Source organism: Stegostoma tigrinum, chromosome 43, assembly GCF_030684315.1.
Source record: "Stegostoma tigrinum isolate sSteTig4 chromosome 43, sSteTig4.hap1, whole genome shotgun sequence".
Classification (NCBI taxonomy): Eukaryota; Metazoa; Chordata; class Chondrichthyes; order Orectolobiformes; family Stegostomatidae; genus Stegostoma; species Stegostoma tigrinum.
The window spans coordinates 4,125,588-4,150,998 of NC_081396.1; the positions used below are offsets into that span (position 1 = coordinate 4,125,588).

The window sequence follows — 25,411 nt, forward strand, 5'->3', positions numbered from 1 at the left end:
ATATTATACTAGAAGCAACTTAAAAATAAAAATAAACACGAGACGAGGGCAGAAGAAAGAGTTGGTATCACAGAAAAGTAGCATTTGAAATTTTGTTCAAAGTAGGACTTATTAAGCAGTCGTGGTTTCTGAAAGAAATCAGAAAATAAGCAACCGTTACAACAAGCTCTTTCAAAGAGAGAGGATTTCAAATTATGAAATTAAAATAGAGTAGTATCCTAAGGAAGTGGAATCCACTGCGACTGTGGAAATGGCGCCCCACCCTGACACTTCCAATAGCTAACATAGATAACCTGCACACCCCTGGACACTATGGGTAATTTCGCATGGCTGATCGACCAACTTGCATATCTTTGGGCTGTGGAATGAAATTGGAGCAGCTGCCAGAAATAGCGAAAACGTGTCGACTCCATGCTGTCAGTCGCCAGAAGATGGAACCAAATGTGAGGCCTTAGCATGGCTGGCAGTGCTAATCACTGAACCACTGACCCTCATCTGTGGCTTATGTTTGAATCTGATGATGGTCAGGGTCGCTGCAGAAAATGGGTTCCTTCTATATATTACTTCTGTTGTCTGACACAACACCACAGCTATCTGTCGAAAAGAATGCATTTTTGTCATTGTCTATTTTAGTAAAATATCAGGAAGAGATCAAACAGAATGTATCGGGGATTGGGACATTATGGATACAGAATCTAAAACGATTAAAATAATATTAGATTGAAATAAAGAGAGTAACAATAGTACAAAGACCAAAGCATCAAAGGCGCAATCTATATGTTCCAGAACTTAGAGAACCGAATGAGTTTAATACGTTGCCCAGAGACTCGTCCAACACCGTCCTGGAATCGACCTTTAAACAGACCACAAGAAGTCAACTTGTACAATTGAATTCCATGTGATCGATGACTGCTCACGACCTTTCTGTCCAAATGCAGGCCAGCTCGTCAGACGTTTCCTCCAGTTTATTCTCTAGATTTATTTTATGTTCAAAAGTGACATGTGTAGCTTGCCAGAGGCACAGAGAAACAGACAGTTGTGTGACAGATGAGAATGATACAACAGAAGCATAACAAAAGTCTTCCTGCTTGTGAGGGTCAAAGCACACGGTCAGTCTCAGGAACAAACTTGATGATTGCTGTTGGTCTTAACACTGTTTTCAATTCCAGTCCCTTTGTGTTTTTTTTAAGAATACAACATAAAAGAAAGAAGAGTCTTAAAACGACACTATGTTAACTGCAAGAGAGGAAAAAGTAAAACTTTTATCACTGAAAAAGGAGCCTAAAAGATAATAAGTAGTTTCGTTTTCAACTTTTTGATTAAAACAGAAAACTTTATTTCAGTTTCGCGCTATCCCAGGTAAAAAGAAAGGAGAGCTTGCATCAGTGAACAGGTCTTTCTGCCGTTGAAATTTCCTCTGGTAATAATTTGGCGTTCGATTCTTTCCACTCGTAGCAGATTTCATGAAGAAATGAGCTTTATTTTTGCTTGTTTTTGCATTTTCAGACATAGATCTTATCTATTTCAAGAGAGAAGTAGATAGATTTCTGATACAAGAAGGAAAGGTTTCCTGGATCTGATGCCATGCGATAAGATTTCAATAATTTGCTACTGAATCATTTAATTGCTACCTAAGATAGCAGCGGACATATCACAAACTTTTTACTTGATCTGAGATTAGAAGGAATGAGCTTAAGTCGAGTGTTATTAAATGAGATGACGTTAACTGTGATTTCACGAGAGCAGAACGAATTACAGTGAGCCTGTCAATCATTTAAGAGAATAATGAACAATGGTGCAATAACAGAAATTTAAGGAGCTATTTCAGATTATAGCTCACAGATAATTTCCGTAAAATGAGGAAACAAAAAAAAGTGAAAGTGGCACAATCGATGATTAGAAATTTAGCAACAACACCCAACTCAAATATTAATGTTATTGCAGCCATGAAAAGTCAGACGATTGGGCAGAATACGTGCAAGTTCGAGATTAAATGTTAAACAATGATGAACACATCAGAGAAAGAATGAAACTTATCTAAGAAGATTAAACAGACAGAGGTCATGTTCATTTACTTCAAAGCTATAGTTAGTGAAACTGATAACAATGAGAAGATGGACAATTAATTGAGGATACTTTACTATAGCCCTTTCTGCAGACTTTATCAGCAACACACATGAGAATAACTGGTAAATGAGGAAAACGAAAATAAAGTTAACATAGCAATAAAAGTACAACTTTTCATAAAGTGTTCCTGAGCAATTAGTTGGAGTTCTTTGTTACATCACCTCTATACTGATATATTAATAGAAGTGAGTCGATAAATATTTCATTGGCTAGTTTTAATTATCCAGAATTCCCGAGATTGAGGAAATGTTTCAGCAGATTGTATCGTTGTTAATTGAAGTAATTTATTAAACAGGGGCGTTACAGAAAGCAGAAAACTGCTTGCCAGTTAACGTATCGTCTGCCTGAAGGAATATGCTCGGACTTATTAAGGAACTACTACCAGAGAGCTTCAAAACTATCAGGTGGAATCCATATTACTTTAGAATGGGAAAAAAAAACATGCCTGCAGTTCATTGTAGAATTTTGCCAAATAAACTTGTACATTTTCTAAAACAGCAGCAGCACTTAGATAACCAGAAATAATAGAAGCCTCGGAAAAGAGAGACGTGGAGAAGATTATTTAGATCACTGAGAATGTTGTGTAATTCAATACGATCATCACTGATCAAAGTCTGGTACATTTTTTGTGGCAATCCCTCTCTGATAAGAATGTCTTTACTGAAATAAAGTGACCACGGCTGCAAACTGTGCATCAGGTACAGAATAAGCAAGCCGTTATACATTTTTTAAAGAAAAAAAGCTTCATCGCGCCTATATTCAAAACGCCTTGTAAACATGGTTAACATTCCATCAGTATTCCGAAAGTACAATGAATAAAGTGTCGCATCAAAGTTTTTTTTTTTGCAGGATGTAAATGTTCAGAGTGAAGTGGTACTAAATTGGAACAGATCGACTATGGCTAGCTTACCTAGTCTAAAGAACAAACATAACTTGGTGCTTTTCTGATTGGCAAGGTTTCAATGAGCCATATGACCAGTGGTGCATCCTCAAGACTGTACTGCTTTAAGAGACCTGACTGAAGTGTCGAAAAGAGTGGTTGATAGTATGTTGAAAACACATTGATATGTAGGATTGTTCAGTGTGAATATAACACAAGGAAGTTACAAATAGATAGATAACGGTGAAGTGAGTGGTAAATTTGTACCAATCGGAGAATCATGTCTAAATTCTGAATATGTCTATTATTTCAGGAACTGTAAAGTAGAAACAATGAGGCAGAGACAGTAGAATTTCCTTGTGCATGGAATTACGATGGTAGAAGTTCAGCAAAGATTTATTAAACTATTACTGAGCCACTTTAGGGCAGGATTGGCTGAGATAAACTTGAATTTGAACAAGTGTTGGGCGTTTCATTCCAGCCGACAAGACCATACATCGTCCTGATGCGGTAAATAGGGATAACACTTGTCGTCATTTGCAATTACTGGTTACTTGCGAGAAATCAGGATTTGCCCATTGGACACAGAATTGCCGGAAGAATATTTACTCACCTGTCGTCTTTGAAGCTCTCTTGATCAAAAACCTTCGAAGCAGAATATGCTTTTTCTTTGGTCAGGCAGTGGCCGATCCATTATTCCTAAACAAGGTAAAGAATGTTAATTAAATCTCGGCGGGGTGCAAACTAAATGGATGAATAGGTAGAATAATTGGGATTTCTTGTATTTTTGTGGATTTGTTTGCATTAATACTCAGTTGTACTTCTAGCATCCTCATTGTCTAAATATGTCTATGTATTTTATTTTGAAGGTAACTGAAATAATGTCTACTCCATAAAAGTGAAAAAGAATCTGGAAGGTAAATTCTGATTTCGGGTCAGAAACAGATGTGTTAACTCCTGAATGAGTCAGAGTTAATATAGCAAATGCTTAGATGAAGCCACATTTAACATGAGGAGAGATTTTCTGTAATGAAGCAACAAATCAAAAATCCCCACTTCTCCAATTTACAGTGGAATAGCCTATGTTTATGAAATTAAACTGCATTTAAGAAATATTTTCCTCCGATGTAGATATCGCTGACATTGCGAGAATTTGTGAACCATCTCTAATTCTCGATCAGTTGAGTGGCGAGCTGGGTCATTTCAGAAGTTAGATGAGAGTAAATAACTTTACATAATATTGCTGGGAGTGTTCTCTGGACATCAAACAGTGATGGAGAGATTGAAGGTCGGGCATGTGGCACATTTCATGAAGTGCACAAACTATAGTGCAATATTAATAACGGATTTCAAATTCCCAAATATTCTGTGGCATAATACAATTGCGAATTGCCCAGAGTGGTCTGAATTCTTAAATCGTGTCCATGAGAGATTTTCTTGTTCATTCCTGAAATTAGAAATTGCCACAAAGTCCTGCCATGTAATCCCTCATTGTATGGAAAGAAGTGAAGCAAGTTGTCGGGCAGTCATTTGAAGAGAATCTTGCTAACAGTGAATGCTACTCTGAAGGATGTTACCTATCTATGGAAAGTGACAATGATCGTGGAGAAATGAAGTTTTTGAATTGTGTCAAGATCGATTTTGTTCTGCTGAAATTCAATCTTCCCAATGTCGATATGAGAGCAATTACACCAGAGCAGTGGGGGATTATTCAATGAGAAATAAGACATTTGTAAGTGAAAAATATTCCTTCCAGGGAAAACTGTAAGTAAGAATTCCAAAGGTCACTGTGTGTGGTGGAACATGAAGGAGTATACAAAGGATGGGTCCACTGAAGTTCAGCATATCAGAAGCCCGAGAAGACTGTACAAAGTTGTTTAGGAATGAATTCTGAATTTAAAGAGGGGCAATTTTAATTAAATTACAGCAATGGAATTATATGGTAAGTTCAAAAGACATTTTAGAAATACACAGTGAGGAAGAGTATAATGAGAAACTGATTAGGGCCTAGCCGAAACTAACTGCAAAACTCTTGGAGTGCTGGATGACATTGATATATTTTGATATTGTATTTTACATCTCTATTTCTGACCACGAAAGATATGCAGTTATGATTTAGATAAGAAAGCTGTGGTATATTTTAGAAATTTCAATTAACTGGAAGAAGCATTTGCGCTTTCAGTGGGCATACATTTGCATAAGGCATGAGTTCCAGTATCATGGGCAAATGTCGAATTGCAAGGACTCGGGTCGCAATATTAAACTCGTCTATGTACAGCTGACAAATGCCAGAGCATTAATGCTCATCTAGCATGATGATTCAATAATTTTTCAAGACTTATTTTTTGACCCAGCGATTGAATTTGGTGTCAATTCCAGAGAAAGAATTTGGAAAAGAAAACTGAGAGACAATATTCAATAAAAGTTGTAAATGTAAAATATAATGAATAAAATTCAGCCTGGATTTGATGCAAGTGACACCATGACTGACATGGTATGTAACAACTTCTAAGGAGGCGACAAGATGTGTGGTTGAAGATGGAAAAATATATGTAATCTGCTTTCACATTAACAAGGTTTGTGACTAGATCATGCATCTAAAATTATTTATGAAATTAGAGAACCAAATGCAATTTGGGAAGTCGTTTCCAACATGTACTTTGTGACATTAGTCAGAAGGAAGAAGTTAATGGCCAAAAATAGTCTTTGAGAATAAACACTGTGATCAGTAGTGCATTGCAAGATTTTGGTGCTATGTCCTTTGCTGTTTGTCATGTATGTGAATGATTGATTCATGCATGCAGGAATTTTTATCGCTGTGTTTACAGCTGAGGCGAAAAACGTGGGGTATTGCAACGAGCCAGGAGGAAAGCCTGAGACTAAGTTATGTTATAAAAGGCAGAACAATGAAAAATAGAATATTATCCCAAGATTTATGAATGAAAACAACTTCCAGGACGATCAATTGAAGAGAATAAATGATGCATGGTTGTAACCGGAAAAAAAATACAAATCATTGGCAGTCTCTTGCTGTACTTATCCATTTCGTCGTGAAGGAGATGATCGAGTGATATTGTTGCTAGAGATATTGTTATTAATTCAGTAAACTCAGCTAACGTTCAAGAGGTCCATTTCCAAATGTCTTTAAATGGTGGAATTTAAATTTAGAAGCATACTGCAAAGGTTATGGGACCTGACAAGATTCTGTCAACTATACTGGTGAATAGTGCTCCTATCTGCCACTCCAGAAGACAAGCATTTCCAAAGCACAGATTATACTGGCCCTGACTGGATAATATTTTTTTTTCAGACCATAGAAGAATCCAGTTCAACGAATTACTGCCTCAATATATTGCCCTCAATCATCAGTAGGTGTTCAAAGATGCCATTAACAGTGTGACCAAGCAGTCAGGAATCACCTGCTCAGTTACGCATTGTGTCTGTTATACAAGCTCCACTCAGTTCCTGACTGAATACCAGCCTTGGTTCAAAGATGAACAAAAACTGAGCCGTGCAACTGAGGGGAGAGTGACAACACTTGTCATCAAGGTCTCATCCAACTGAGCGTGGCATCGAGTGAGCTTTTGCAACACTGGAATCAATGTGCAGCAGTTCACAAACTTCACTGCCTGGAGACTTAACTTGTTAATCGGAAGATGGTTATGGTTGTTTGAGTTCATTCGCCTCAGCACATGGACATTTCTGTCAGAGTCCGTGGATAGTGTCTTTGGCCCAATTATGGACAATGTCTTCACTGGTCCAATTATCTTCAGCTACTTCATCAGCGATCTCCAGTATATCATAAGATTACCTGTGAAATCGGGGTAATAATGATGTCACAGCACTCAGCATCTTCCCCAACTCGTTAGATGCAGAAGCAATCTATATTGAAATTCAACAACATCTGTTCAATATCCATAAGTGGGCTGACAATTGGCAAGTAGCATTCACACCATTAAACTGCTGGACAATCAATATTGTTAATTACAGGCTATCTCACCACAGCCAGCCGGCATTCAATGCTGTTATCCTCACTGAATTCTCCAATCTCTAAAGTCTGGGATTTTTTTTTACTGAATTGAAACTGAAATGGGAGCAACATATAAACACAGTGGTGATAATAGCAGGTCAATAGCCAGGAACACTGAAACACGTAGCCCATCCTGCTAATTCCCCATAGCTATCCATCATTGAAGAAGATGTAATGGCATGCCGCCCCATCTGCTTGAATGGGTTTCACGAGGCCTTCATTAAAAAACTTGACATAATCAGGAACAAACCAGCCCACGATAAAGCAGGGTCTCCAAATTTGATACTGAGCTGCTTGCGTTTGTAGAATATACAAGATATATTGCTCAAACATGCCAATACCCTGAGGCAACATATTCTTAAACCACCACCACTGGTATCTCGAAAGATAAGAGGATCAGATACACAGGAATATCAACATCTTCAAGCTCCCGTCCAAGACACTACCCCTCATAACTTGGACATACATCCGCCATTCATCAGAGTAATTGGGTCAAAATCCTGTAATTCTGTCCCTAAGGGCATTTTGAACCTTGAATTTGAGAAATACAGCTCAACACCATGTTTTCGAGTGAACGAATGATGAGAAATAAAGTCCACCAGTATTCCACCAGTCAACCTAAGAAATGAACTGTGAAACGAACTCGACAGTTTGATAACTTGGTTAAAGAGGCTTTGGGAGTATTTGCTTAGCATTGAAAAGCATGTAGTCACTTCACGGAGGCAGTATTTCAATTTCTGCCGTGGTAGCTTCCATTAATTAAAGGAATTCAAATGAAACGCCGAATCAGCGATAATCACACACTTCCCAAAGTTTTTGATAAGCTCACATGGCTCAGTATTGTCCTTCAGAGGAGGACTTCTGTCCTTTCTGCCTGTTCTGTCCAAATCGTTCCACAATAAGTGGCCTGTTTCTTGACAGGCCCGAATCTGAGTATGAAGCCTCTCACTTTTATTGAAACTTTTTTTCAGAAAAAAGAGACACAATTAGTCCAACAAGACAGTGGTATTACAAAACGGTCAGCAATTCTGCATTCTTGGGATACATAACTAACTTGTTTAACTTTCAATCAAGAGTTTTTTTTAAAGTGCAAAATGTGCTGGAGAATAGAAATCTTTAAAAAACTATATAAAATCAGAGTAAGAATGCTGGGAACAGGCTGTAAGTGGTTAAGGTTCTGCAGGGAGAGAATCTCAACCAGTTTTGAGATCGATTATTTGATGCAAAGTCTCCTCTGATCGCATTGTAAATGCGAAAGGATTTTCACCAGTATTTTGCAATAATGTTTATTGCTGACTTGAAATGTCAAATTCATTGCTCTTCTGTTTGTGAGAGCTTTCTGTGAATGCCTACTACATTTCCATAATCAGGATCTCTCTGGTAATATCACTGGACCAGTACTTGCAAAGTCCAGTTTGATGTTTAGTTGACAGGTAGTGAAATCCCACATTTTGCGGTTGGTAAAATTTCAAGTCAAAGAAAACCTGGAATGAAAAACCAAGTCTAATGGCAACAATGCAACCATAATCAATCGAAAATACAAAAGCAATTGTTTACTCACGTTTGTTCAGTAGGAAATCTCAGGTTCTACTTGGTCTGTGCTTTATCTGACTTCAGATGCGTGGTAATGTGGTTGAGTGCCTTCTGGAGTGGCTGCGGCAACCTACTGAATGGGTAACCTAGAATTATGATTCATTGCATGGCCGAGGCAGCAACATGATATTCCATGAATGATTAAAATGAAATATAAGCACACCTAAAACTCACAAACTGTATCAATTCATTACAATTGCTGTGGCACTTCCTGACGTATTTTTTTTAATTCTAACACGCGACTTGAGGAAGATTGAGCTCTTCGATATATGCCATCAAAATAGATTAATGGATCAATCAATTGAGCGTTTAGACAAAATCTAGTCTGACAGAAATTTGTCATTTCCAGTGACTGTAGTACTTTTGTGACTTAATTCATCCCTGAAATTAAATATTAAATACGCGCTATCTTTTGGAAATAAATTACGTCTGCTCAAAACGATTTTGAGAAAATTTGTATTCATTTCTGCTGACTGTAAACATGCTTAAAATAAACATGTTTTGATTGAAACTTATCAATAAGTATCTTCGATCAACTGGCTTTGTCTCCATCAATCTTTCTTTGAAATCGATGAAGCATGTATGTAAGTTAGCACATAAACAGAACTCTCAGAATAGATCATAGGACAACAAAAACGCTATTTATCTTTCTCCATAAACACAGCACACAAGTGTTGGTAAAAATGCAAATGACTCAACAGATTCCAATCACAGTTTATGTAAAGACTTTTTAAACTTAAGCTATAAGTTTTTAGAATCAGCATGATGTAAAATCTTATGTATAGCCAGTAATTGCAACCAAAATTGTGAAATGCATTGACACAGCCAATGTTTCTGTCGTTGTCTGTCTGTTATTCTCTCCTGTACTCCCGGCATTTTTTTGAAATATGTGATGCCGTCTTTTCAATTACCACCATCAGAAAAGGCTTTCCTCGCCAGATCAGCATATACTTTTGTCCAACTAATGCATTTCTTTTCAGAGAAATTTGAGACTGTACAGCAAGGTTTTCTCCAAAAGGTATTTTTGAGTGATGAATAACTTAGAAGTGCTTGACGGGAACCGGCGGAGAAATCTTTCAACAGCACCAAAATTGTCTTGTATCATGGCTGTGAGGCTTTACTGTAGTTGTGTTGAAAGGGATTTTCATTGTATCTTACCAGTGTTGCTCATGTCTCAAGAATGCTGGACTGTGCAGTGTAATGCACTTTCTGTCTATAGTGCATCTTGAATGGACAGTTCATGGAATTTTGAATATTTAAGTGAAGAGGGCGGCTTGCTCGGCTAAGATGTTGTGTTGTGCTGTCCTGAGAGTGTGTTTATTTTTAGGGAATCTTCGATGCAGATCTATTCAGCATCCAAAACATATTGCATGTGGCACTACAGAGATTCTATGCTTCCATAATTATTTTGTTGTTTGGAACAATGTATTGGGAGATTAATTCTGAGCACAATGTGAGCTGCACAATCACTGAGAATATCTGATGTAACGGTGTAAACGGGCCTTTAACTCCGACGATTGCCTTCCTGATTTCGGAATGTTTACTACCAAAATAAAATGGGAACAAACTCCGACATCGAACCATTTCGACCCAAATTTCTGTTGTGTGTTTGTAGAGGTAGAAAATGTATTCTCTGAGCAATGTGCATAACTTCCATAATCAACATGCTAGCGGTGTTTTTGATATTGTAGTTTAAATGTTGTTTTAGTCTGCCTTTACCTTTTCTGTAGCAGCCTTGGTTTTTTTTTGATAAATCTGCAACAAAATTGAAGGTGTATATGTTTTTTGTGCCACTATCTTAGACAAAGGATGTGGTCATATAAAAGAGAGTCAGAGGAGGTCTATGGATGATGGTATTAAGGCTTGCCTTTTTTAATGTGTAGAAGAAATTAAAGCACCTGTACTGTTCTCAAAAAAACACACAATTGAGGGGAAATATAGGTGAGGTCTATAATAATTCTAAAGTCAGTAATTTAAAGCAAACATCAATTATCATGTCAAAACAATTTGAACCAGAATTTGGCATTCTTCCAATGGAATTTGTTCTTCCAGTCAATGACATTGTGGCCGAATAGATCTCATCCTCCTCCACTTTTTATTCTTGTTTTCATAAGCAGTGATTCCAACACTAATTCAAAATCTGTCCATTTCACATTCGAAAACATTTAAGAACGAATATCAAAAATCTTGCATGGTATAGAATTCCACAGATTCAAAACATTCTGCGAGAAGAAATTATCTTCTGACTTAAATTTGTGGTTTTAATTCAGAGATGATATCCTTTGGTCTTGAAATCTCTCCGATGTGGAAACTCTTGTGCATTAAAACTATCAAGTTTCCATAAAATAATACCTTCTTCAAAATGTCACTACTCAATCTTCGATATTCCAACGATGACAGGCCAAAAACATACACTCTCCACTCCTAAAACGGATAATCCATACCCAGGATCAGTTAAGTGAACATCCTACCGATTTCTTTGCATTACAGTGTATCTTCCCTTCGATACGAGGCCCAGAACAGTTCACAGAATTCCAGCTGTTGTGTGCCCAGTGCTTCCACAGTTTTAACAAAACTTATGGATTCACAGAATCATGCATAACTTAAACAAAGCCCTTCATTCCAACGTATCTGCGTCAAACAAGTATGCCAACCTGGCCTCGATCCATTTGGCAGTATTTGGCTCATTCCTCTGAAATGCTCCCTGTCATATCCGCATCCAGGTGTGTTTTATGTGTTCTAATTGTAAACACCTCTACTGCTTCCTCTGGCCGCGTGTTCTACACATGCAGCACTACACCCCTACCCCCGCCACGGTGAAAGGTTTACCCGCTCCGTTCATTTTAAAAGTTTCCCTTGTCGCCTTAATTATACATCATTTAGTTCTGGGCTTGCCCACCCCAGGAAACCGCTCTTGGTTATTCAATCTTTCAATGTTCCTCATGATGTTATGAATCTCAATAAAATCACGCAAGCCTCTGAAGCTGCAGCAAAAAATTCTATTCAGTCCCTGCCTTTAGCTACCAAACTCCGATTCTATTATCACCTTTGTAAATCTTTGCTTCGCCCTCTCAATTAAAAAAAAAACCCTTCCATCAAAATCAAATGGGATTGCGAAAAATATTCCAAAAGATGACCTCAAAAATGTCCTATACAAAAGCAACATGAAAGTCAAATGTTCGAGATTATGACCAAAGAAGGCAAACGTGCCAAATACCTTCTTCACCACCCTGTCTACCTGCGAGTCCACTTTCAAGGAACTATGTATTTGCACCCCAGGATTCTTTGTTCAACAACACTCACCAGGACCCTTCCATGAACTGAATAAGTCGTGACGTGCTATACCTTACCAGAATGCATCACTTTACATTTTCTAACTTAATCCTGAACTGATACTCACAGAATTGCATTGTCATGCAGCAAGAAAACAAACTCGACCGGACAACCTATCCATGAAGGTCATATTCCAAAACTAAATTAGCCACATATACCTGCACGTGGACCTTGTCCCTCCAAAACTTTCTTACTCACGTTCTCGAAGAAATATTTCTAAATGCTGTAACTGTATCAGTATCAAACACCTGCCCGGAACATCATTCCATAAACGAACCAACCTCTATGCAAATTAAAAGCCATCCTGCCCCTCCTAACTCTTTCTTCTCTCACATTAAATGTCATGAAACATCTCAACGACGGGGAAAATATACCTCCTATTCATCTTATCTTTATCTCTCATGATTTTACAGTACTTTGATAAGGGAACCCCACAAATGTCTACATTCAATGAATAATAGCTCCAGTCTATTCAACTAGTCCCATTAGCTCTCTAATCCCAGAACTTGAGATAGCTTTGGCAAATGTGATAATGGAGACCCCCAAAAGAGTAACAAGATAGTGAACATAACCCCTTAAAGATCAGTGAGGCTAACTATGCATGGAACTGAAGGAGGTGGATTAGGTACTCAACGAGGATTTTGCGTCAGTGTCAGAGTGCAGAAGGTTATATCATCTCGGGATGTTCGGGAAATAAGTCGCAATTGCATGAACAATATCACTATTGTAGAGGAAGATGTGTTGTGCATCTGAAGAAGATTAAGGTGGATCAGTCTCCGGGGCTCCATCAGGTGTGGCTTAGAATTTTTTGGGAAATTTGGGAAGTGATTGCTGGGCACGTTGTTGAGATCATTGCATCATCAATAACCACAGCTGAGATGGCGGCAAACTGGAGTTTAGCCACCGTGGTGACACTATGAAAGAAATGAGGTGAGGAACAGTTAGAGATCTGCAGATAGGATCAGGGATTAAAGTTAGTGGTGAGCAAGTTGTTGGACGGGATTCCGAGGGAAAAGTTTTACATGTATTTGGAAAGGCAGAAATTGGTTCAAGTACTAAACATGGTGATTCGTTTCTCACTAACTTCATTGATATTTTTGAAGGTATGAGGAAGAGAATTGAAGAACCCAAAGCATGGGATATGAACTCAAGTAAGTCTTTTGGAAAGGTTTTGCATGGCAGATTTGTTAACAAGTTTTGAGACCAGGAAATGCAGGGAAAACTAATCTCTGGGAAATGTAACTGACTGGAAGATCGGAGACAGTGAGTGGTGGTGGAGGGTTGCTTTACAGACTGCAGGCCTATAACCAACAGTGTACCACTGGGATTGATGCCGGATCTATTACTTTTTAGTAGTTAACATAAATTATTTGAATGTGAATATAGCAGGAGTTTTTAGTCAGTTTTCAGAAGACACCAAAATTCATCATGAAATGGACAGCCAAGACGGTTACCTTAGGGTGTAATCGACACGTGTTCAAATGGGACAATGGGCCAAAAAATTTCAGATGGAGCAAAGTTAGATATATTTGTGTTGCTGCATTTTGATAGGGTAAATCAGGGCAGAAATCATATGCTTAAGGTTTTCGAGAGTGATTCCAAACAAACAGACCTTGGACTGCAGTTTCTTAGTTTCTCAAAAGTGGAATAACATGGAAGCCAGGATAATGAGTAAGGCATTTATTGTGCTGGCATTTACTGGTAAGTGCACTGAGGATCGAAAATGGAACGTTGCAGTTGTAACCTACATTGTTTCAGCCACATTTGGAATATGCATTTGTTTTCTTTTCTCGCTGCCTTTGGAAAGAGCTCATTGAAATGAAAATTTTCAGAGAGAATGTAGAAGTTTTTTGACAAGTTTGGATAGGTATAGCGATAGTCAGAGTCGGAACAGCCAGGTGTTATTTTCCCTGGAGTATCGAAAGCTGCATTGTGACCTTATGGAAGTTTATTAAGTCACGAGGGTCATGGATAGAGTGAAAAGTCAAGGGTTTTTATTTTCCAAGTGTAAGGGAGACAATTGCAAACGTGATTAGGCTTAGTTTTACAGCAGAAAGACTTGGAAGAGACATAATGGGCAAATATTTCATGGGGAGGATTGTGAATGCATGGAATGAACTGCCAGAGGAAGTGGAAGAGGCTGGTACAAATACTATACTTAAAGTCACCTGGATGCCTATACGAAGTTGAAGTGTTTACAGGGATATGGAAAAATTCTGGAAATTGAGTCTGGATTAATTTAGGACATCTGTTCGACACTGACGAATTCAGTGGAAGAGTCTGTTTCTATGGTCTATGACTCTATCCAGCCTCTCCCGATAAGGCTAACCTTCCATGTTAATAAATCTTTCCTCGGCATGATCTAACCTAATAATATCCTTCCTATAACGTTTTCCACATATATTTCAAGGTACACCCTGATGATATAGTCATCATTTACTGCAACTAGCCCTCCATATTGATTCTGGAACCACAAAGACTCATGCTGTCAGGTTAAACATGGACAAAGATAGCAACGTCTGATTATGATGTGTCATCTTCCCTGGGCTAAGGAGTAAGGACTTCTCCATGTTGAACAACATTTGGGGTGAGCAATGAAGCTGTCAAAGATGCAGCATATATTCGGGGAGAGAGAATTCAAAGCACACCACTAGGCATAGCAACGGTACTGAGTGAGTTGCTTGGGCCCTGACAGACACAGCCATTAGACTGGGCCTGCAGCAGCTAGTAAATGAACAATCAAGAGGGAAAATATATGTTTAAACTCACCTTTCCCCATCATCTGGCTGCAGACATCATCAAATAAGAATGATAATAAGACAACGCTTGTGGAGACGAAGTCTCAGCTTCATATTGAAAGTACCCTCCATTGTTTGTTTTTTGTTTTGCACTCTCAGTCTGCTAAATGGGGTAGATAAGTACCTAAAAACTTCGCATTAATGATGTGGATTGTCCATCAATATAATCAGAATTATTCTTCAGAACAATGTGCAACTTCATAGCTCTGTGTCTTCCCTACTCAAAAATTATAACCGAGAGAGGGCATCAGCCCTGGTTTAAGGGAAAGTACAGGATGACATCCCTGGAACAGCAGTCGAGAAGAGATTTCAACATTTTGAAGACACCACAGAGGGACTGTTCTAATGCCAGACAGCATAAACAATGCATGATCGACGGAGCTGAGTGAACATACAACTAGCTGATCAGTTCTAATCTCTGTTGTGATGCCACATCAAGTCAGGATGTGAGGTGGATAATTAAATAACTCATCGGAGGAGCAAGCTCCACAGATATTCCTATCTTAAAATTTGGAAGAACCCAATACATCAATGCAAAATTAAGGCTGAAGAGTTGACAGCAACCATTTGCCAGAAGTGTCAAGTTAATGCTCCATCCCAGCCTCCTCTCTTGGTCACCAACCTGTTCCCATTACTGTGGAAGGGTCACCAGACTGGAAATGTTAACTCTGTTTTTTTCTTTTTTCACAGATGCTTCCAGACCTGTGGCCATTTTCAGCAACTTTGCTTTTCTTCCTTATTTCCAGTTTTTGCACTTCTTCAGGTTTTGTTTTCGGAGCAGTAATTCTACTTATTCGTGAAACTTGAATTAAAGGAACGTCTGGAATGAAAACGGAAGGCTGATGGAAAATAGAAATCATGTCCATTGGAAAGGAAATCTGCAGGCATTACTTGGTCTCTCCTTCTTGTGGCACCCGAAACACAGTAATGTTATTGACTGCCCTCTGAGTAGCGGTGGCAAACTTTTGAATGGGCGAATTGGGATAATAATGCATTCTTGCCGAGCCAGCAAAGACGACATTCCATAAATTGATAAAATATAATATTAACGTGACTAAAACTCACGAAACTATATCAGTGAATTTAAATTGCTGTGGCAGGTCTGCATGTCGTTTCAAGCATTTTTAATGAAAATTTAACATGAATTTGAGCTATGTTTAATTCTTGGATATGTTCTGGTCAAAACTGATCATAGTGCAATGAACAGGATGTTCAAAGTAAATCCAGTTGCACGGAAACGTTTCATTGACGGTGGCTTCAGAATATCCATGACTGAATTATTAACCGGAATTAAACTGCTAACATTAGTCCTTGTCTTTTGTAAACAAATATTATCTGTTGAAAATACTGTGCAACAAATGTGTATTCATTTATGCTCACTATCAACATTCTGAAAATAAACTTGTTTTGATTTGAAAATTTACGATAAATAGCTTCAATCATCTGCATTTGTCTCCATCAGCACTTCTTTGAAACCACTGAAATGTATATGTAAATAAATGCAGAAACAGAACTCGCAGAATAGATTATAGAGCAACAAAAGTAAATTTATCCTTTCTGACAAACACAGCACACTCTTCGAAAACTAACTGATGTGAATGTGTTTGAAAACATATTGTTTTATGCGTGTACATTCAAAGTGATATCAATTTTTAAGTTTAGCAAAATTATGCATTTAGCATTGTAAGATAGATCGGCACTGCCAATTATTCCACCTCTGTCTTTGTCTACCTCTAATTCTCCCTTCCCACCTGATCTTCTTGCCTTTTCTTTTTTCTATGCGATGACATGTGTTGCCAATCCACAATCGGAAAATCTATTCCTAAACAACATGAAGTCAACGCATAAATAAAATATCTTCCCAGTCCAATTAATGTGTCTATATCTGAGTCTTTAGAGCAAGGTTTTTTCGAAAATCTGACTTTGATTCTCCTTCAATATGGAAGTGCTTAACGGGAACCGATGGAGTGGTCTTTTAACAGGATCTAATCTATTATGTATCGAGGCTGTGACGCTTTACTGTGATAGTGTTGAAATGACTTTTCATTGCATCTCACCAGTATTTCTCATGGCTGAAAAACGTTTGATGACTCAGTGCAATACACATTTCGTCTGTAATTCATCTTCACTGCACATCTCATGGAATGTTGAAAATGAAAGTGAAACGGGTATTTACTCCCTATCGGGAATGTGGTTACCATATCCGAGGAGAATTTGATTTAAAGGGAATGTTGACTGCAGCTCAACTCTGCATCTAAGTCATACAAAATTTGACTTGATTATGTAAATTTGGACAATATAAAGGGATATTTCGGCTGAACATACTGTGACTGCACAATCAGTGCCAGCATCTGGTGCAACAATGTAAATAATTCCTTCACGCCTACCATTGTTTTCCTGATTTCACAGTGTTCCCACATCAAAATTCTGCATTAGAAATATTTGTCTTGTGCTTGTACAGCTACATTATGCATGATACGTGTACTATGAGTACATCCCACGCCGAAGGGCCAATGATGTGTGTGGCAGGATAGTTTATGTTATTTTGATCTGTCTTTAACCCTGTTTGTTTTGCTTTGTTTGACAAATATTCAACAACAGTCAAGATATACAGGCTCAGTGATTACATTCTAGAAATAATGCAATCACACCAAGGTGGGAAAGTGAAGATCTATGGACGATGTTATGGCGAGATTTACCACGAGAAAATGAACGTGAAGAACCTGGATTGTCCTTCTAAAACATGAAACTCGGGTCAGTATGAAAGTAGCGTATAATAATTCTCAAATGGCCAGCATAGAGCAAACGTTACTTGTTATGCCAGAAGAATTGGAAACAGAGGTATTTATTCTTCCGATGGAGATTGCTGTTCCTCTCAATGACATCATGTTTAAACATTTAATCGTCACTTCCACAGTTCTGCCTTGTGCTCACTTGCGTTGATTCCATTACCAATTCAAAATCCGCCCTTTTCGCCTTTGAAAATACAAAACAAATCACCCATGACAGTTTTCTGCAAAAAAGAATTCCACAGATTCACAACATTTTGTGAGAAGAAATTATCGTCTGCCTTAAATTTGTGAACTATTATTCAGAAACCGTACCCTTTGCTCCTCAACTCTCTCACAATTGGAAATAATATTTCTTAAACCATAAAGTTCCTGAAAAATAATACATCTTTCAATGTGTCGCGATTCAATATTTTACATTCCATTGAGAATAGCTGTGAAATATTCAACCATTGCTCAAAAGACAGACAGTAATCCTTGGGATCATTCTCCTGAATCATATGTCGATTATCTCACGTTCCACTGCATCTTCTCTTTGATGCAAGTCCCAAAGCAGCTCCAAGCATTCCATCTGTCGTGAGAGTTATGCTTGTGTAGTTTTAACCGGTATATAGATTCATAGAATCGTTCTGTATGGAGAAAACCTTTCAGTCTAACTTATTTGCACCGACTAGAGAACCAATCTACCTTGGTCCCACTTGTGAGCTTTTGGATCACATTCCTCTACATTGTTCACGTTCATATACCCATCCAGGTTCATTGCAAATGTTATAATTCTATACAGCTACACCACTTCTTCTGGCAGCCTGTTCCATACACGCAGCACCACGACGTGAAAATAAAGTTACCAAGGAGACCCTTTTTAAACATTTCCCTTCCCACCTAAATACAATTATCTCCAGTCTTGTACTCACACACGCCAAAAGAAGACCTTGTCTATTGAAATGAGCAAAGTCCCTTGTGATTTTATAAATATCAATATGTTCATCTCTCAGCCTTCGATGTGGCAGGAGAAAGCCTATTCAGCCCCTGCATACAGCGAAACGCCCGAGTTCCAGCACCATCCTTGTGAATCGTACCTTCATTCTCTCAAATTTACAAAACCCCACCTATATAATTGCGACTAAAATTGTGTGAAGTGTTCCAAAATTGGCCACATGAACATCCTACGTCGCTGCAACAAGGCATCATAACTCCAATACTCAAAGTTGTGACCAATTAAGCCAAATGTGCCAAACGTCTTCTTCACCTCACAGCATAGAAACACATTTGACCGTCCGATCATTCCATGGCAACCACAAACGCAATGTAAACACGTCCCGACCCTCGGCCCATATCCGTCCAATGTTTTACTCACTTTCTCAAGGAAATGTTTCCAAATGTTTTAATTGTACTTGTACTGGCCACTTCCTCTGGAAGTTCATTCCACAAATGAACTGATCTCTTTGTAAAAGAACAAGTCGTTTCATTTCTACATGTTTCCCCTCTAACCATAAAAATATGGAAAATGGTCTTAAAACACACAAATCGAAGGGAAGGTATACTATTTGACTTATATATACCGTCCATGATTTATCTAAAAAAATGAGCTCTCAAACATCTACATTCGAGACATAAAAGACACAATTTATTCAGCTCCTCCCTGTATCAAATATCAAAATCTGCAGTTCCGGAACTTAAGATAACTTTGGCGAATTTTTTTAAGGAGAATACAGAGTGATTTTACAAATGCATTCAGGAAAACAGATAAACTGGTGAGATATTAGGACGCGTTAATGATTTGCAAGGCCACCTATGTGTGGAGTGACAGGCGATGGGTTTGAAAAAGGTTGCCAAGTTTGGAGGGTTTTATCTGCAGTGTCAGGCTGAATGGGCTGGGACTATGTTCAGTGGTGCATCGGAGGCTGAGGGGTGAACTTACAAAAGTTTGTAAAATCATGAGGGACAATGGTAAGGTGAATAGCCAAAATCTTTCCCCCGGTTTTGGAGTGTCAAAACCCAAAATACGTAAGCTGAGGTTGGGAGATCAAAGATTTGGAAGACACCAAAGAGAAAACTATTTCCCACAGAAGTGGTGCATGTACAGAATGAACTACCAGAGGAAGTGATGGATGTTGATGTCATTGTATCATTTAAAATGCATCTGTATGGGGATATAATAAGGAGGTTTTAGATGGATCTACACCAAATCCCGGCAGTGAGACTAGTTTAATTTAGAATATTCTATCGGCACAGACAAATTGGACTGAAGGGTTTGTTTCTGTGTTGTTCTTTTCTTTCACTCCGTAGTTTTATACAATCCCTCCCTCGAACTCAAATCTTCCATGAAATCATTTCTGCACTCTCTCCAGTTTGATAATATCCTTCCTATAGTCGGGCATCCAGAACTGGAGACAGTCCGGCAGAAGAACCCTCACCAACCTCCCACAGAAACTCAATATGAATTCGCAACTCCGACATTCAGCAGTCTGAGAATTATAGTCACACATGCTTAATGCCTTCTTACCCACTCCAACAACATGTGAAACAAACTTCAAAGAACTGGTCTCTCTGTACTAAAATAGAACATAGAACATAGAACAGTACAGCACAGAACAGGCCCTTCAGCCCACAATGTTGTGCCGACCATTGATCCACATGCATGCACCCTGAAATTTCTGTGACCATATGCATGTCCAGCAGTCCCTTAAATGACGCCAATGACCTTGCTTCCACAACTGCTGCTGGCAACGTATTCCATGCTCTCACAACTCTCTGTGTAAAGAACCCGCCTCTGACATCCCCTCTATACTTTCCTCCAACCAGCTTAAAACTATGACCCCTCGTGTTAGCCATTTCTGCCCTGGGAAATAGTCTCTGTCTATCAACTCTATCTCTACCTCTCATTATCTTGTATACCTCAATTAGGTCCCCTCTCCTCCTCCTTTTCTCCAATGAAAAAAATCCGAGCTCAGTCAACCTCTCTTCATTAGATAAGCCCTCCAGTCCAGGCAGCATCCTGGTAAACCTCCTCTGAACCCTCTCCAAAGCATCCACATCTTTCCTACAAGAGGGCGACCAGAACTGGACGCAGTATTCCAAGTGTGGTCGAACCAAAGTTTTATAGAGCTGCAACAAGATCTCACGACTCAAACTCAATCCCCCTGTTAATGATAGCCAAAACACCATACGCTTTCTTAACAACCCTGTCCACTTGGGTGGCGATTTTAAGGAATCTATAATATCTGCACACCAAGATCCCTCTGTTCCTGCACACTGCCAAGAATCATATCCTTAATCCTGTACTCAGCTTTCAAATTCGACTTTCCAAAATGCATCACCTCGCATTTATCCAGGTTGAACTCCATCTGCCACCTCTCAGCCCTTCTCTGCATCCTGTCAATGTCCTGCTGCAGCCTACAACAGCCCTCTATACTATCAACGACACCTCCAACCTTTGTGTCGTCTGCAAACTTGCTGACCCATCCTTCAATCCCTTCATCCAAGTCATTAATAAAAATTACAAACAGTAGAGGCCCAAGGACAGAGGCCTGTGGAACACCACTCACCACTGACTTCCAGGCAGAATATTTTCCTTCTACTACCACACGCTGCCTTCTGCTGGCTGGCCAATTCTGTATCCAGACAGCTAAGTTCCCCCGTATCCCATTCCTCGTGACCTTTTGAATGAGCCTACCATGGGGAACCTTATCAAATGCCTTACTGATGCCCATATACACCACATCCTCAACTCGACCCTCATCAACTTTTCTAGTCACATCCTCAAAGAACTCGAAAAGGTTTGAGAGGCATGACCTGCCCCTCACAAAGCCGTGTTGACTGCATTTGATCAAGCCATGCTCTTCCAGATGGTCATAAATCCTATCACTCAGAATCCTTTCTAACACCTTGCAGACGACAGACGTGAGACCTACTGGTCTGTAGTTGCTGGGGATTTCCCTATTTCCTTTCTTGAAGAGAGGAATTACATTTGCCTCTCTCCAGTCCTCAGGTATGACTCCAATGGAGAGCGAGGATGCAAAGATCCTCGCAAGTGGCGAAGCAATTGCATTTCTCGCTTCCCAAAGCAGCCGAGGACAAATCTCGTCCGGGCCTGGCCACTTGTCAATCTTAATGTTTGACAAAATTTTCAGCACTTCAGCTTCCTCTATCTCTATCCATTCCAGCATGCACACCTGCTCTTCAAAGGTTTCATTCACTACAACGTTCGGTTCTTTCGTAAAGACAGAAGCAAAAATCTCATTTAGGGCTTCCCCTACCTCCTCAGACTCCACACACAAGTTCCCTATGCTATCCCTGATCGGCCCTAATCTTTCTTTGACCATTCTCTTATTCCTCACATAAGTGTAAAATGCGTTTGTGTTCTCCCTAATCCGTTCTGCCAAGCCTTTCTCGTGCCCGCTCCTGGCTCTGCTCAGACCATTTTTGAGCTCCTTCCTTGCCTGCGTGTAATCCTCTCCAGCTGAACTTGACCCTAGCTTCCTCCACCTTATGTACGCTACCTTCTTCCTTTTCACAAGAAGCTACGCCGCTCTCGTCATCCAAGGTTCCTTTATCTTACCCCTTCTTGCCTTTGTCAGAGGGACATATTTACTCATCACTCGCAACAACTGTTCCTTAAACAGCCTCCACATGTCTATAGTGCCCTTACCATGGTACAATTGCTCCCAGCCCATGCTTCCTAACTCATGTCTAATCGCGTCATAGTTTCCTCTTCCCCAATTAAATATCCTCCCATTTTGCCTAATCCTCTCCTTCTCCATAGCTATGTAGAATGTGAGGCAGTTATGGTCACTATCACCAAAATGCTCTCCCACCACAAGATCTGATACCTGTCCCGGCTCGTTTCCGAGCACCAAGTCTAGAATGGCCTCTCCCCTCGTCGGCCTTCAACGTACTGAGTTACAAAACCCTCCTGAACACACCTTACAAAAACAGCTCCATTCTCATCTTCTGCTCGAAGGAGGTTACAATCAATATGAGGAAAGTTAAAGTCACCCATTAAAACAACCCTAATACGTCCACACTTTTCCAAAATCTGTCGACCTATGCTTTCTTCAATCTCCCCGCTGCTATTGCGGGGCCTGCAGTAAACCCCTAACGAGGTGACTACTCCCTTGCTGTTCCTAATTTCCACCCATACTGACCCAGTAGGCAGATCTTCCTCGACAATGGAAGCTTCTGTAGCTGTGATACCATATGATTAATAGTGCTACACGCCCTCCTCTTCCCCCCCGCCCCCCGCCAATTCTCTTATAAATGTCCTAAACCCTGGAACATCCAGCAACCATTCCTGCCCATGAGAAACCCATGTCTCTGTTATGGCCACAATATCATAGCACCAGGTACTGATCCATGCTCTCAGTTCATCATTTTTATTCCTGATACTCCTTGCGTTAAAGCAAACACACTTTAACCGATCCCTTGGTTCCTTCCCAGGAAAATCCTTCCCACTAGCTGGTCTACCTCTTGCTACTGCCTCACCTGCATCAACTCTCACCACCGGTATACAGCTCAGGTTCCCCCCTCCCTGCCACACTTGTTTAAACCCGCTCCAACTACTCGAGAAAACCTTCCACCCAGGACATTTGACCCCTTCCAGTTCAGATGCAACCCATCCTTGTACAGGTCCCATCTTCCCCAGAAGGCATCCCAATAATCTACATATCCGAAGCCCTCCCTCCTACATCAGCTGCATAGCCACGTGTTAAGCTGCGCCCGCTCCCTGTTCCTCGCCTCACTATCTCGTGGCACCCGAATTAAACTGGAGAACACTACTCTGTTCGTCCTGCTTTGCAGCTTCCATCCTAACTCCTTGTAATCACTTTTTATATCCTCAATCCTATTTCTGGCTACATCATTAGTGCCAATATGTAACACGATTTCTGGCTGTTTGCCCTCCCCTTTTAGAACCTTAGACACCCGATCAGAGACGTCCCAGACCCTGGCACCAGGGAGGCAACATACCTTCCGGGAATCCCGATCCTGACCACAAAATCTCCTGTCGATTCCCCTAACTATCGAGTCCCCTAACACGAGTACTTTTCTATTCTGCCCCCTTCCCTTCTTTGCCTCAGTGTCAGGTTCTGTGCCAGAGAACGGACTACTGTGGCTTTCCTCCGGTAGGTCATCCCCCCCAGCAGTGTCCAAAACGGTATACTTATTGCTGAGGGGAATGCCCACAGGGGATCTCTGCACTGTCCGTCTGTCCCCTTTCCTCCCCCTAACTGTAACACATCTATCCTTGTCCTGAGCCTTAGGAGTGACCAACTCCCGGTAACTCCTCTCAATTACCCCCTCTGCCTCCGGAATGATCCGTACTTCAACCAGCTCCAGCTCCATTTCCCTAACACGGTTTTCAAGGAGCTGTAATTGGGTGCACTTCCCCAGATGTAGCCAGCGGAGACGTGTGCCATGTCTCCCAACTGCCACATTCTGCAGGAGAAGCAATCAACTGCCCTAGCATCCATACCCAACTTATCTGAACACCCACTCAGTAGTAAAGTAGAAAGCTTACTTCAAGTTGCTTTAAAATTAATAACAAACTTATATTCAATAGAGAAAGTTTAGAATGAACCTTGCCTTATTAACTAGGTTAGAGGACGAGGGCGGGTGGGAGACACTAAAGTTGTAGAGTCTCTGGTGTAGCCGCCTTGCTGATATATATGATCACTGCTGTCCTTCGCGGCTCCCCCTCTGGTCCTCGTCACTTCCTCCGCCGCTCCCGCTCCTTCTGTGAAAGAGAAAAACACCGCTGCCCGCTACCGGTAAGTAATTTTTAAAATAAGCTGCTTTACCTTAGCTGCAGTCTTCCAGGTCCATCTTACCTCTGCTGCTGCTCGCACTCAAAATGGCCGTTGGCGTCGAAGGGTGAGTATTTATACTCACTGTTTTCCTTCCCGGCTGCCCCTCTGGTCCTCGTCATTTCCTCCGCTGCTCCCGCTCCTTCTGTGAAAGAGAAAAACACCGCTGCCTGCTACTGGTAAGTAATTTAAAAAATAAACTGCTTTTCCTTCGCTGCAGTCTTCCGGGTCCGTCTTACCTCCGCTGCTGCTCGCACTCAAAATGATACATAAATGCTACATAAAGCACCATTTTCACTGTAAAAAAAAGGACTAAGTGTTTTTTAGCAAAACACTGGACCTCGCATTAAAAAAATGCACAGTACAGCATAGTAAATCCCCTTCGGCCCATGATGTTGTGGTGACCTATTAAGCCACTAAGATCAATCTACTGTACATATCCTACATTTTACTCTCCTGTATGGATCTATCCATGAGTTACTCAAAAGTTTCCAAAGTTCCTGACTCCACTACCACTGCCAGAGGAATATTCAACATGCCCAACACTCGCCGTGTGAAGAAAATACCTCTGGTGTCTTCCCTAGCTTCTGTCAATCGCCTTAAAATTATGCCACCTTATCATAGTTATTTCTTCACTGACGAAATAAAATGTCCCTGAGTATCCACTCCATCTCTGCATCCCATCATCCTGTACACCCCTGTCAAGTCACCTCTCATCCTTCTTTGCTAAAATGAAAAAAGCCGTATTTCTTTCAACTTTTCATCATAGGATCTGTCCTCCAGTCCTCGGAGCATCCTGTTAAAACTTCTCAGTACCGTCTGTCAAGATTCCACATCTTTCCTGTCTGGTGTTGACCAGAACTGAATACAATATTGCAAGTGTGGTCCAAACAGAGTTTCATAGATCTGCAGCATAACTTAATGTTTCTTAAACTCAAGACCCACTACCAATGAGAGCCAACATGTCACATGCCTTCTTTACAGCCGTGTCGACTCTATAGCAACTTTGAAGGATCCATGGAAGTGAACCCAAGATCCCTCTGTTCCACCACACAGCT

The 25,411-nt window shown here is 40.1% G+C and overlaps 1 long non-coding RNA gene across 1 annotated transcript; it reads right to left on the reverse strand.

Annotated features, from left to right (window-relative positions):
• Positions 1-1,360: 1,360 nt before the first annotated feature.
• LOC125449149 (uncharacterized) lies at positions 1,361-24,390 on the reverse strand. Its single transcript, XR_009443164.1, has 5 exons — positions 24,348-24,390; positions 17,574-17,737; positions 8,599-8,703; positions 3,621-3,706; positions 1,361-1,519 (listed from the first exon to the last, which is right to left on the reverse strand). It is a non-coding gene; the product is annotated as an uncharacterized LOC125449149 (long non-coding RNA).
• Between the last annotated feature and the right edge of the window lie 1,021 nt (positions 24,391-25,411).